We start from the raw sequence: 13,195 nt of genomic DNA on the forward strand, positions 1-13,195 counted from the left end.
GAGGGCCAAAGTGTGGCCCGATTACTGCAATTCAAGAAATATTTTATAAAGGATGGCGTAGGAAAGGCGGTGCGTCAAGATTCTATGATGTTATAAGAGAATACAATGCACCCAAGTTGGCGGGTCTGAGGCTGAGCTGGGAGAACGATGTACGTGAGGATATTACTGAGGAAATGTGGGAGAAGCTGGTGTCCAAATGGGGTAAATTCTCTCGGGAGGCGCAATCACAACTTATTTTTTACAAAGTGTTGAACAGAAGCTATTGGACGCCTAGTAAACTGGCCAGACTGAAATTAAGGGACAGTGACATCTGCTGGAGATGTGAGAAGGAGACAGGCACTTTACTGCACATGCTGTACGAATGTGAGAAGGTCCGGAAAATGTGGGATCAAATTGTGATATTCCTAAGTAAGGTTCTGAATGTGAAGATAAATAACGCCCCAATGGCATGTGTTTTGGGTATAGTACCGAAAGGGATTAAACTGCCTAAATACCGGGGAATGTGGTATAGAATGGCCATGATATCAGGATGTAGAATTGCATTACGACATTGGAAATCACCTGTTGATATTACTTTTAAAGAATGGATGGAACTAATGTTCCGGACAGCATCATATGAAAGGGTGACATATAGAGTCGCAGGAAGAGAGGATATCTTCGCTGAGGTATGGGACAGTTTTCTACACCTGACTGAACGGTCTGGGGATGAATGATTAAGGTGGGGTTTCTGTTATGGTTTGACAACGACCCCAAACACAAACGGCACAGAGAGAGTAGTTTCAGAGTTAGCCAAAATCTAGGGCTTGTTTATTTTACAGAATAACAGAAATAACTTGGTTGAGAACAGAAACAAACTGGGATACAAGCATTTGAGGAATGTTGCTGCTCTGCAGCTTCTCCCGGGGAGGTTAAGTTTGAGGAATCTGTCCGTGACGTCAGAGCCGCTCTGCAGAATCCTCCCGGCAGTACTCCGAGGTGGTAGCGGAACAGGGAGAGAGAGAGAGCGGGTTAGCTCAGTGAATAGTTGGGAACTGACAGGTGACAGGTGAAGTGACTTGTCCCAAACAGATAATCCAAGTGACAGAATCTTCGGTGTGAATACACACAGTGAGCAATGTCCCAACAATAAATCCAAGTGATAGAATCTTCGGTGTGAGACACACAGTGAGCAAAGTCCAAACAATAATGAATCCCAATGAATATCCAAAACAGGCAAAAAGGGTGAGAGACAGTCTGAACGAAAAAACAGGATCTCTTCAGTGTTTACACACACGAAAAATGATTGACTCACCAGAGCGCTGTGCGTGAAGCGAGCAGATCAAACAGGGCGAGCGCTTCGTAACGGGGAACGGGTTGTCCAAACGGGATACTCCTCGAGAGTCCTGGGAGGCAAAGCACAGGGAAAAGCAGGCGACGGAAGGAACGGCAAATGCAGAGAATATATCAGAACGATCCAACAACACTAAATGGGGAATCAGGGTATATATAAGCAAAAGGAATGCTTAATGACAAGCTGTGACAGCTGCGGGATGAGATTGACAAGCGTGTGGTTGGGGGAGCACCAATCAAACGGCATCTACAGGAAGAAGCGTGTGAAGAGGAGAATGCAATTAATTAACCGAAATCTTAAAGGAACAGAGCGAGTAGGTGAGCAGCGGACAAAAACCTCACAGTACCCCCCCCTCCACGGGAGCCACCCGGCGACCAGGCCGACCCGGCTCGCCCGGATGGGCACGATGGAAGTCCGTGATCAGGCCGGGATCCACGATGAGCTGTCGGGAGACCCAGCTCCGTTCCTCCGGGCCGTAACCCTCCCAGTCCACCAGGTACTGGAACCCCCGACCCCGCCGTCGAACGCCCATCAACTGGCGGACCTGCCACTGGGGGTGACCGTCCACCATCTCGGGAGGTGGAGGATCAGGAGCTGGAGGCATCAGGGGACTGAGAGAGACAGGCTTAACCCGGGAGACATGGAAAACGGGGTGAATGTGCATGGACGCAGGAAGTTTTAGACGCAGAGCCGCCGGACTGAGTACCTTCAGAACCTCGAAAGGTCCGATGAACCGGGGGTTAAGTTTCTTGGCCGAGGACCGAAGCGGGAGGTCCCTCGCGGAGAGCCACACCCTCTGCCCAGGGTGGTACGTCGGCGCAGGAACCCGGCGCCGGTCAGCCCCACGACAGGCGCGCTCAGATGTCCGGAGCAGCGCGGTCCTGGTGATCTCCCAGACCCGTCGGCAGCGGTCGAGGTGGTCCTGCACGGAGGGAACTGCCACCTCCGTCTCCTGTGCGGGGAAAAGAGGGGGTTGGTAGCCCAGGGACACCTCAAAAGGTGAGAGGCCGGTGGCGGAACTGACCATGGAGTTGATGGAGTACTCGACCCAGGGAAGGAAACGGCTCCAAGAAGCTGGTCTCTCGGCCGCCACACACCGAAGAGCAGACTCCACGCTCTGGTTCATCCTCTCCGTTTGTCCGTTAGTCTGGGGATGATAACCAGAGGAAAGACTGACCGTCGCCCCCAATCCCTTGCAAAAAGCCCGCCATACCTGGGAGGTGAACTGGGGCCCCCGGTCAGAGACGATGTCCTGGGGAAAACCATGAAGGCGGAAAACGTGGTGAGTCAGGAGGTCCGCCGTCTCGGCCGCCGAGGGAAGCTTGGAAAGGGCCACGAGGTGAACCCCCTTGCTGAACCGATCCACCACGGTCAGAAGGCAAGTCTTCCCCTGGGAGGAGGGAAGACCTGTGACAAAGTCCAGCGCCACATGTGACCAAGGACGGCTCGGAACGGGAAGTGGCTGTAACAGCCCGGAGGGTGCCTGGTGGGAGGCCTTGCTGCGGGCACAGACCGCGCAGGCCAATACGAACTCCTTGACGTCGTTCCTCATGGTGGGCCACCAGAATCGACGAGCCAGGAAGGAGAACGTGCGATGAACGCCCGGGTGGCAGGCGAACCGGCTGGTATGGCCCCACTGCAGGACCCGGGACCGGACAGAGTCGGGGACGAAGAGACGATGAATCGGTACGTTGCTTGGAGCGCGATGGAAGTGTAGGGCACGCCTTACCACCCCCTCGATGCCCAAGGTGACGGCTCCTACCACCCTGGCCTCCGGGAGGATGGGAGTCGGGTCCTCAGTGGGTGGAGCCCCCTTGGAGTGTAACCGGGACAGGGAGTCGGCCTTCGTGTTGCGGGAACCAGGACGAAAAGTCAGCGAGAAGTCGAACCGACTGAGGAAGCTGGCCCATCTCGCCTGCCGACCGTTGAGGCGCTTGGAAGCGCAGATGTACGTCAGGTTCTTGTGGTCCGTCCAGATGGTAAATGGCTCCTCGGCCCCCTCAAGCCAATGACGCCACTCCTCCAAAGCAGCCACGACCGCCAGCAGCTCCCGATTGCCGATGTCGTAGTTCCTCTCGGCAGGGAGGAACCGACGCGAGTAGAAGGCGCACGGATGTACCTTCCGGTCCGTTGCCGAACGCAGGGATAAGACAGCCCCCAGTCCAGTATCCGAGGCGTCCACCTCAACGATGAACTGTCTCTTGGGGTCAGGGTGGAGCAAGATCGGGGCGGAAGTGAACCTCTTCTTGAGGGAGCGGAACGCAGCACACGCCGCTGGGGACCAGTCGAACGGCAGGGCGGGAGAGGTCAGTCTGGTAAGTGGTTCCGCCACTTGACTGTAGTTCCGGATGAACCTTCGGTAGAAGTTGGCGAACCCGAGGAAACTCTGTAACTCCTTCCGAGAGGTGGGTTCAGGCCATTCCTCCACTGCTTGGATCTTGCGAGGATCCGCTCGGGTCAAGCCCTTCTCCACGATGAAGCCCAGGTAGTCGACGGAGTCGGAGTGGAAATGGCACTTCTCCGCCTTGACGAAGAGCCGATTGTGTAGGAGGCGCTCCAGCACACGGCGGACATGCTGGATGTGCTCCTCGAGGGTCTTGGAGAAGATGAGGATGTCGTCCAGGTACACCACCACAAACTCCTCCAGCATGTCACGAAGGACGTCGTTCATGAGCGCCTGGAATACCGCCGGGGCGTTGGTGAGGCCGAACGGCATCACCAGGTACTCGTAGTGGCCCCTGGGGGTCTTGAAGGCGGTCTTCCATTCATCGCCCTCACGGATACGGACTAGATGGTAGGCACTCCGGAGGTCCAGCTTGGTAAAGACGGTAGCCTGGGTGAGAGGCTCAAAGGTGGAGTTCATGAGAGGAAGAGGGTACTTGTTCTTGATGGTGATCTCGTTGAGCTGGCGATAGTCGATGCAAGGTCGAAGGTCCCCGTCCTTCTTCCCAACAAAGAAGAAACCGGCCGCCACCGGGGAGGAGGAAGGCCGAATGAGTCCTGCTTCCAAGGACTCAGAGATGTATAGATCCATCGCCGCCTTCTCCGGAACGGTCAGACTGTAGAGGCGGCTGCCGGGAAGGGGAGCCCCTTGGCGGAGGTCGATGGCACAGTCATAAGGACGGTGGGGCGGAAGGGCCTGAGCCCTGGACTTACTGAAAACCTCCATGAGGTCGTGGTACTGGGGGGGTATGGTCGAAAAGTCTGGAGGCGGCTCACTAACGGACCTCCTGGGCGGGGGACAGGACGCCGCCTGTAGACACTGGGTGTGACAGGAGGAGCTCCAGCCCTTGATGGTACCGGAGGACCAGGCGATGTGGGGCTCGTGCAGCGCGAGCCAGGGCCGACCCAGGACCACCGGGACAAGAGGGGATCTGGTGATAAGGAACTGGATTCTCTCAACGTGGTTTCCAGCGATGGTCAGCATGACAGGGCAGGTGCGTTGAGAGATGTCGGCCAGGCGGTGTTGGTCCAATGCGAATATCTCCAAAGGCCTCACTAGGTCCTCAAGTGGAATGTTGGCCCGGGTAGCAAACTCGAAGTCGAGGAAACTCTCGTCTGCCCCCGAGTCAATGAGTGCCTCCACCGTGGCCCGTTGGTCCGCCCAGGCCAGGGTGACGCTCATCAGATGGCCAGGTGGTGCACGGCTCTGGGAATGAGAAAAACGGCTCACCAGGATCTCCCGGGGTCTCGGCGAGCCTGATCTTTTGGCCGGGTGGGGCAGTTGGCGATTCGGTGTCCCTCCCGACCGCAGTAGAGGCAGAGACCGGACCTGAACCTCGTCTCACGTTCAGCTTGGCTCAGATGAGAGCGTCCCAGCTGCATGGGTTCCTCCTCGCGAACCGAACGGGAGGGGAAGCTACCACCAGTCGTGTTGGGGGCAGGGCGACCAGCAGTAACGTCAAGAGTACGGGGGGTCCGGAGTCCCTCAGGAGGTCCCTGTCGGGTTCTCTCACGTCTTCTCTCCTGGAGGCGTCCGTCGATGCGAATGGCGAGGCTGAACAGGTCCTCGAGGGAATCAGGTTCCTCCCGGGTCGCGAGCTGGTCCCTGACTGCGTCACTGAGCCCCCTCATGAAGGTTAGACGAAGAGCTGGGTCGTTCCAACCGCTCTCCACCGCCGCCAGTCTGAACTCCAGCACGTAGTCGGTAACCCCGCCGCTGCCCTGCCGGAAGGTACCCAACCAGGCTCCAGGGTCCAGACCACGGGCTGGATGGTGGAACACCCTGCGGAGCTCAGCCACGAAGTCTGGATAGGAGAAACAGAAGTCTGCCTCCATTGCCCAGGAGGAAGTGACCCACTGGGCTGCCCGGCCTGAGAGCAAGTTAGTCATATAGGCCACTTGGGCTCCTCTTGAAGTGAAACGACTGGGTTGATGACGAAAAACCAACTCACATTGCATGATAAATGTGGCACAATCCTCGGGGTTGCCGTCGAACAGCCGTGGTACGGAGAGACGGGGTTCCCGAGGTGCGGGATCGGGAAGCGCGGGGCCTGCTAGGGCTGCGGGGGATGCTCCTGCCAATGTTCCTGAAGGAAGTGGGGATACAAGCAAGGCGTTAACGGTGTCGTTCAGCGTGTGTAGATGGAGGAGAATACTTGATTGTTGTCCTGCCAGAGCGGCCAGGGACCCTTGAATAGGCTGGACCTGCTCCCTGAGTTCCTGTACAGCAGCCGCAGCCCTCTCTAGTTGGTGACTGTGATCCTTGGTTAACTCGATCTGGCCAGCTAGTGCTGTTCTGACTCTCTCTGTGTCGGCTGGGGTTGTCATATTGGTTGGATCGTAATGTTATGGTTTGACACCGACCCCAAACGCAAACGGCACAGAGAGAGTAGTTTCAGAGTTAGCCAAAATCTAGGGCTTGTTTATTTTACAGAATAACAGAAAGAACTTGGTTGAGAACAGAAACAAACTGGGATACAAGCATTTGAGGAATGTTGCTGCTCTGCAGCTTCTCCCGGGGAGGTTAAGTTTGAGAAATCTGTCCGTGACGTCAGAGCCGCTCTGCAGAATCCTCCCGGCAGTACTCCGAGGTGGTAGCGGAACAGGGAGAGAGAGAGAGCGGGTTAGCTCAGTGAACAGTTGGGAACTGACAGGTGACAGGTGAAGTGACTTGTCCCAAACAGATAATCCAAGTGACAGAATCTTCGGTGTGAATACACACAGTGAGCAATGTCCCAACAATAAATCCAAGTGATAGAATCTTCGGTGTGAGACACACAGTGAGCAAAGTCCAAACAATAATGAATCCCAATGAATATCCAAAACAGGCAAAAAGGGTGAGAGACAGTCTGAACGAAAAAACAGGATCTCTTCAGTGTTTACACACACGAAAAATGATTGAGTCCAAAGACTGTCTTGCAAAAACTCACCAGAGCGCTGTGCGTGAAGCGAGCAGATCAAACAGGGCGAGCGCTTCGTAACGGGGAACGGGTTGTCCAAACGGGATACTCCTCGAGAGTCCTGGGAGGCAAAGCACAGGGAAAAGCAGGCGACGGAAGGAACGGCAAATGCAGAGAATATATCGGAACGATCCAACAACACTAAATGGGGAATCAGGGTATATATAAGCAAAGGAATGCTTAATGACAAGCTGTGACAGCTGCGGGATGAGATTGACAAGCGTGTGGTTGGGGGAGCACCAATCAAACGGCATCTACAGGAAGAAGCGTGTGAAGAGGAGAATGCAATTAATTAACCGAAATCTTAAAGGAACAGAGCGAGTAGGTGAGCAGCGGACAAAAACCACACAGTTTCAGTATTATCAATGATGAAGGTGAAAAATGGGATCTGACCTGATGGTACCTATACTTTATATTGTATTATATATGTATATGCATTAACGTATATGCATCTTGGTTATGTAATGTTTTTTTTTTATAATTTCCATGTCTGTTTTTGGTATGTCTGTATAAGTATTTTGTATGTTTTATGTCTATACGAAAAAGAAAAAAAAACAAATCTTGGAATTTGCATATTATGCTGTTGAAATATATCTTTGAATATTTGTAAGATTTGTGCAAAAATATCAAAAAAAAAAAAAAAAAAAACACAGGTCGTCACCAAGGCCACTGCAAGCTTATCTCTGTTGATGGAGGATAATGCTGATTATGTTTCTATGCAGAAAGTCTAAAGAGAGCCTTGAGAGAGAAGTGTTGCCCCTGCGGAAGTCAGATCGCATCAAGAATAAGAAAGACCTGAATTATTATTATTATTTTGCATCGTGTTGAATCGCATCGTATCGCCCCGAATCGCATTATGTTGAATCAAATCGTATCGAATCGTATCGTATTTCAACAGGGGGTGAATCATATCGCATCGCATCGCCCGGTGCTTCAAATGTATCGTTAATGTATCGTATCGTTGGCACCGTATCAAGATGTACATCGCATCGGCCTCAGTGAGGAGATGCACATCCCTACTGCCCACTGCGGTGTCAGTATCAGCTGCCACTGCTCTTTCTCTCTCTGCCTCCTTGTCCTTCGGGTAAATGTGAAGCATGCTAGGATGTCTGTTAGGGCTGTCTTAAATACTTCAAAGCTTCGAAGCTTCGTTCGATGGGCATGGGATTCGAATATGAAAAAAAAATTCGATTATTAAAAAAAAATATATATATATGATTTTTTATTTTTTTTTGCTAAATCAACTCTGCCTCTCTTTGTTAACTACAACAAGCAATGCTGTTTGTTATTTAAGATGAGGTCGGACTCGGCACTGACAGATTTGTGTTCATTGTGCTGCTTGTTTCGTTTGTCTAAGATTTAAAAAGGTTTAAACTTTACAGCACTGACAAAGTTGAACAAAGTGCTGTACAAGTCCCACAACATTAAAAAAAAAGAATCTAATTTTTTTATTTTTTATTTTATTTTTATTTCGAAGCTTCGAATTAAAAACGAATCTCGGCCTCGAATCTTCGAATTCCAAAAAAGAAATCGAAGGTCAGCCCTAATGACATGACAGTCGCCTCCTGCAGTCCTTACTTATGTGCCCTCTGCACAAACAGCCAAAACCGATTCCGTGCTCTCTCAGGAAGGCAATCTTGTCCTCATGTGCCCTCTTTTCTAGTAGCGGGCACAACTCCAGTACTTGTTCATCCTCGCAACACAGGCAGGTCTTTTCATCCAGTGAGCCTCCTTCCTTTTGCATAATAGTCCTTTCCCTCCACAGAAGTGACTGTAGTTGCAAAACGACTTCCTTGGTTGTATTGACGCTGTTGGCTTTGCTTCGCACTGTGGTTGGAGTATCCTGTATATTACCAAATACAGGGTCAGCTATAATTTTCACCTGGCGCTCAATGAAATCCACAATGTCAGGAAAAGTAGCTCTATTATGACGCCTCTCTTGAATATCACAAGCCACCGTCCTCCATTTGTCTCTTAGCTTGTACGGTAACATGTTGAGCTCAGACATGTACTGTATGTCATCCATCGCGTTACAACATCCTCTCAAAAAGAGACTGTTGTGAAGGGCCAGATTAAAGCTGAGAATCTACCTTTATTGTTTTATATACATTGTATATTATTTATATATACACGGAATATCCCTTTACCTGCGTTCGAACCAGAGTAATATTCGCTCTCCTTATTGGATGGCGCCCTAGGCACCAGCTCGCAAGCCCCCAACGTCAGGTTCAAAGACAAGCTCAGGCATGTCAGAACATGCCCGGAGACAGCGTATTGATCCCAGACAAGAACTAAGGTTTGGGACTAGATAATCACTTAAGTATATATACAGCGCAAGGTGCGCACAGCAGCAGTTCGTTCATCAAGTTCATCCCGAGTCAGCGGGTAGTGAAGTGAGCAACCGTGCGTTGAGAACATGTGCGAATAGAATAGTAAAGTGTCAGAGTTTAATGCAGTAACGTCAAGTTCGACCTAATCTAATGTTAAGTAAATAGTCGTTCATTTATTGTATATCGTGCAACCCAGTTCGTTCGTGTGTAGCATTACCCAGCGGTTCGTCGTGTTTTAGCTAGTGTACCTTAGCCAGGGTGTGTGGCCTAAATACGTCGCCAGCACCCGAGGAGGCCTAGTCGGAGAACCGTTGGACATGTGCACAGGAGAACCAGCGTCGGCGATTGCAGGACCATTACTGGTTGGATTATATTGATTTGGAACGTGTTACCCGGAGAAGAGCCTTGTTGATTTCCACTATCGTTTGGGATTCAACCTCGTGAGGATTACACTCGGGCTGGCCTCATGGACAGAGGCTGGCTAGCTGTCATCATTGCTATCGAGCATTTGGATTACAGTTATTGCTTTTGCTGCTGATCGTTGGATTTACAAGGACTGACTTCTGTACGTGGAGTCTCTTTATTCTTCATTGAATCAGACTGAGTATCCGAACATTCCTCTACCCTCTAGGCCTTACAACCCCGGAGGGAACCCAGTGTCTCCAGGCGGTACCAGCGTTGCCTTCTATAGTCAAGTCAAGTCAAGTCAAGAGTTTTAATTGTCACGGCATACAGGTATACAATGAAATGCGGGTGGTCTTGCCCGCAACGATGTGCAATACAGTGGTACATATAATAGAATCAAAAGAAGAAACAACATTGTGCAGTAACAGATAGCAGGTAACATGGAGTGACATCTCGATATCTGTACATAGTTATTTACAGCGCATGTGTGACATGCTAGTTAGCTTTGGTAGTGCAATACACTGTTCCTGTTATTCTAATTTAAAGTGACCTTTCCTTTGGCCATAAGTGTGCGTGTGTGCGACATGAGTGTGTGCCCGCTCATGTTAAAGTGTTAAGTGGCTGCTCGTGTGTGAGCGTGCACAGTGTGCGTGTCGTGTGTGTGTTCATGTGTGCTTGTGTGTGGACAGTTCAATGTTCTGAGCACTCAATGTACATTGTTCATGGCTCTGATGGCCTGGGGGAAGAAGCTGAGCCTAAACCGCTCTGTCCTAGTAGCTGAGATTTGCAGGCGTCTGCCTGACCTCAGCAGCTGAAACAGGCTGTTATTGGGGTGGTGAGGGTCTTTCATTATCCTGCAGGCTCTGGATTTGCACCTCTTGTTGTATAGAACCTGCAGGGGGGGTAGTGCAATACCCGTGGTACGCTCGGCTGAGCGCACCACTTTCTGTAGGGCCTTCTTGTCCTGTGCCGTGCTGTTTCCATACCAGGCAGTGATGTTTCCGGTCAGGATGCTCTCTACAGCTCCTGAGTAGAAGGACTGGAGTATCTTCCCCGATACTCTGAACTTCCTTAACTGTCTCAGGTGGTAGAGACGCTGTTTCGCCTTATTTACTACTGTGCCTATGTGTGTTGACCATGTCAGGTCCTCTGAGATGTGGACCCCCAGGTACTTGAAGCTGCTCACCCTGTCCACGGTAGCCCCGTTTATCATCAGTGGTGTGTGTGTCTCCCGCTGTCCTCTCCTATAATCCACGATCAGTTCCTTGGTTTTGCCAATGTTCAGGAGCAGGCTGTTGTCCTGGCACCAGCGTTCCAGTACCTCCACCTCCTCCCGGTAGGCCTTCTCGTCGTTGTCCGAGATCAGCCCCACCACCACCGTGTCATCTGCGAACTTCACTATGGAGTTGGAGCTGAACTTGGCCACACAGTCGTGTGTGTAGAGTGAGTACAGCAGGGGGCTCAGAACACAGCCCTGGGGGGACCCGATGCTCAGGGTGATGGTGTTGGAGGTCTGACCCCCCACCCTGACCGCCTGGGGTCTTTCGCTCAGAAAGTCCAGTACCCAGGCGCTCAGGGCGGAGCTCAGACCTAGCTCGATCAGCTTGTCCACCAGTCTGGTGGGGACTATGGTGTTGAACGCTGAGCTGTAGTCAATGAACAACAGTCTCACATAGCCCCCCTTCTGACGGTCAAGGTGCGAGAGGGTGCTGTGCAGTACCTGGGAGACCGCGTCGTCGGTGGACCTGTTTGTCCTGTATGCAAATTGCATAGGGTCCATATCACTGGGGAGGGAGGCACAAATGTGGTCCTTGACCAGCCTCTCGAAACATTTCATGACCACAGAGGTGAGTGCCACCGGTCTGTAGTCATTTGGACATGCTGGGGAGGGTTTCTTCGGCACAGGGATGATGGTAGACCTCTTGAAGCAGGCAGGGACCACTGACTCCGCCAGTGATTGATTAAATATGACGGTGAACACAGGGGCCAGCTGGTTGGCACAGGTCTTGAGTATACGTCCTGTTATGCCATCTGGGCCAGCAGCCTTCCTGGTGTTCACCTGCATAAATGCTCTTCTCACACTGTGTTCCGACAACGAGAGAGCGTCCCCCCCCCTCGCGGTTGCCCCCCCCCCTCCACAACAGCCGGCGCGCCAGTGACGTCACTAGCCGGAGAGCCAGCAGCGCCACTGTCCACACCAAACCGAGCGTAGAAGGTGTTGAGCTTGTCCGCGAGGGAGGCGTCGTCGCTCCCCATTGACGGGGCGCTGACTTTATAGTCAGTTATTGACTTCAGTCCCTGCCATAATCCTCTTGTGTCGTTTTGTGCCATTTGTGTCTCCAGTTTGTCAGCATATGTCCTCTTAGCAAGTTTGACTGCTTTGCGTAGAGTATAGACTGAAGCCTTATACTCCTCCATGTTTCCTGACTCTCTACCCAGGTTGTAGGCGGTGGTACGAGAGTTCAGAGCTGCTCTAATAGTGCTATCCACCCACGGTTTCTGGTTTGGGAAAATCCGCACCGTTTTCCTGAGGACAATACCATCAGCTATTGTTGTTATGTAGCACACCACTATGTCTGCTAATTCACTGACGTCACTGGCACTTCCTATGAACATATCCCAGTCCGTGTCTGCAAGCACGTCCTTGAGCGTGGCCTCTGATTCGTCGGTCCACTTCTTAGTCTCACGTGACACGACGGCGTCACGTGATCTCTGTTGATATGCCGGAAATAGCAAGATGGAGTCATGATCGCTCGAGCTTGTGGACCCCGTTAATGGCGGAGCGGCTATTGCCTTGTAACCCGCTTTGAACGGGGAATAGCAGTGGTCGAGTGTGTTCTTCCCTCTGGTGGAGCAAGCGATGTGTTGGAAAAAGGACGGCATCACTTTCTTCAGGTTGGCCTGGTTGAAATCGCCGGCCACTACCATCGCTGCGTCTGGGTGTTTGATCTGGTGTCTGTTGAGATGATCGTGTAATTCGCCCAGCGCTTTGCCCGTGTTCGCGTGTGGGGGAATATACACGGCAGTCATGACGACTGCTGTGAACTCCCTCGGGAGGTGAAACGGACGACATAGGATAGAAAGATGTTCCAAGTCCGGCGAACACGAGTTTGAGAGGACCTGCACCCCCTCGGGATTAACCCAGGAATTGTTCGTGATGAGGCAGACTCCGCCGCCGATGGTCTTTCCTGAGCCAGCGTTGCGATCTGCACGTAAGACTGTGAAGGCATCCGAGGGAGAGACGCTTTTGTCTGGGGTCGTCGACGTGAGCCATGTCTCTGTGAGACATATAATGTTGATGTCTCTCATCTCCCGTTGGAACCGGACCCTCGCTCTCAAATCATCCATCCTACCCTCCAACGAACGGGCATTCGCCAGAAAGATGGATGGAATTGCTGGGCGGTAAGCAGCTCTTTTTAGTCTCAATCTGATACCTCCTCGTCTTCCTCTGTGTCTTCTCCTGCCGTCGCCTTTGTTCTTTTCTTTGCCGCCATTCTCCCGTCTGATTTCTGCTGGCCATTCTAGGTCAAAAGTGTCTCCAAACTCCTCTTTGAGCCCGGGGTTCAGGTCCATAAGTGTCTGACGGTCGTATGACGTACCCGCCAGTGTTGCTTTAAATAAAAAAGTAGCAAAAACAAACATAATAGCTAAAAGTGAGTACATCGTTGCGGAGCTAAAACCAGAGGCGTCTGACCAGGGTCGCGTCCTCAAGCTATAGTTGCTATTAG

The sequence above is a fragment of the Notolepis coatsorum genome, assembly GCF_963971535.1.
Source record: "Notolepis coatsorum genome assembly, chromosome: 9".
Lineage (NCBI taxonomy): Eukaryota > Metazoa > Chordata > Actinopteri > Aulopiformes > Paralepididae > Notolepis > Notolepis coatsorum.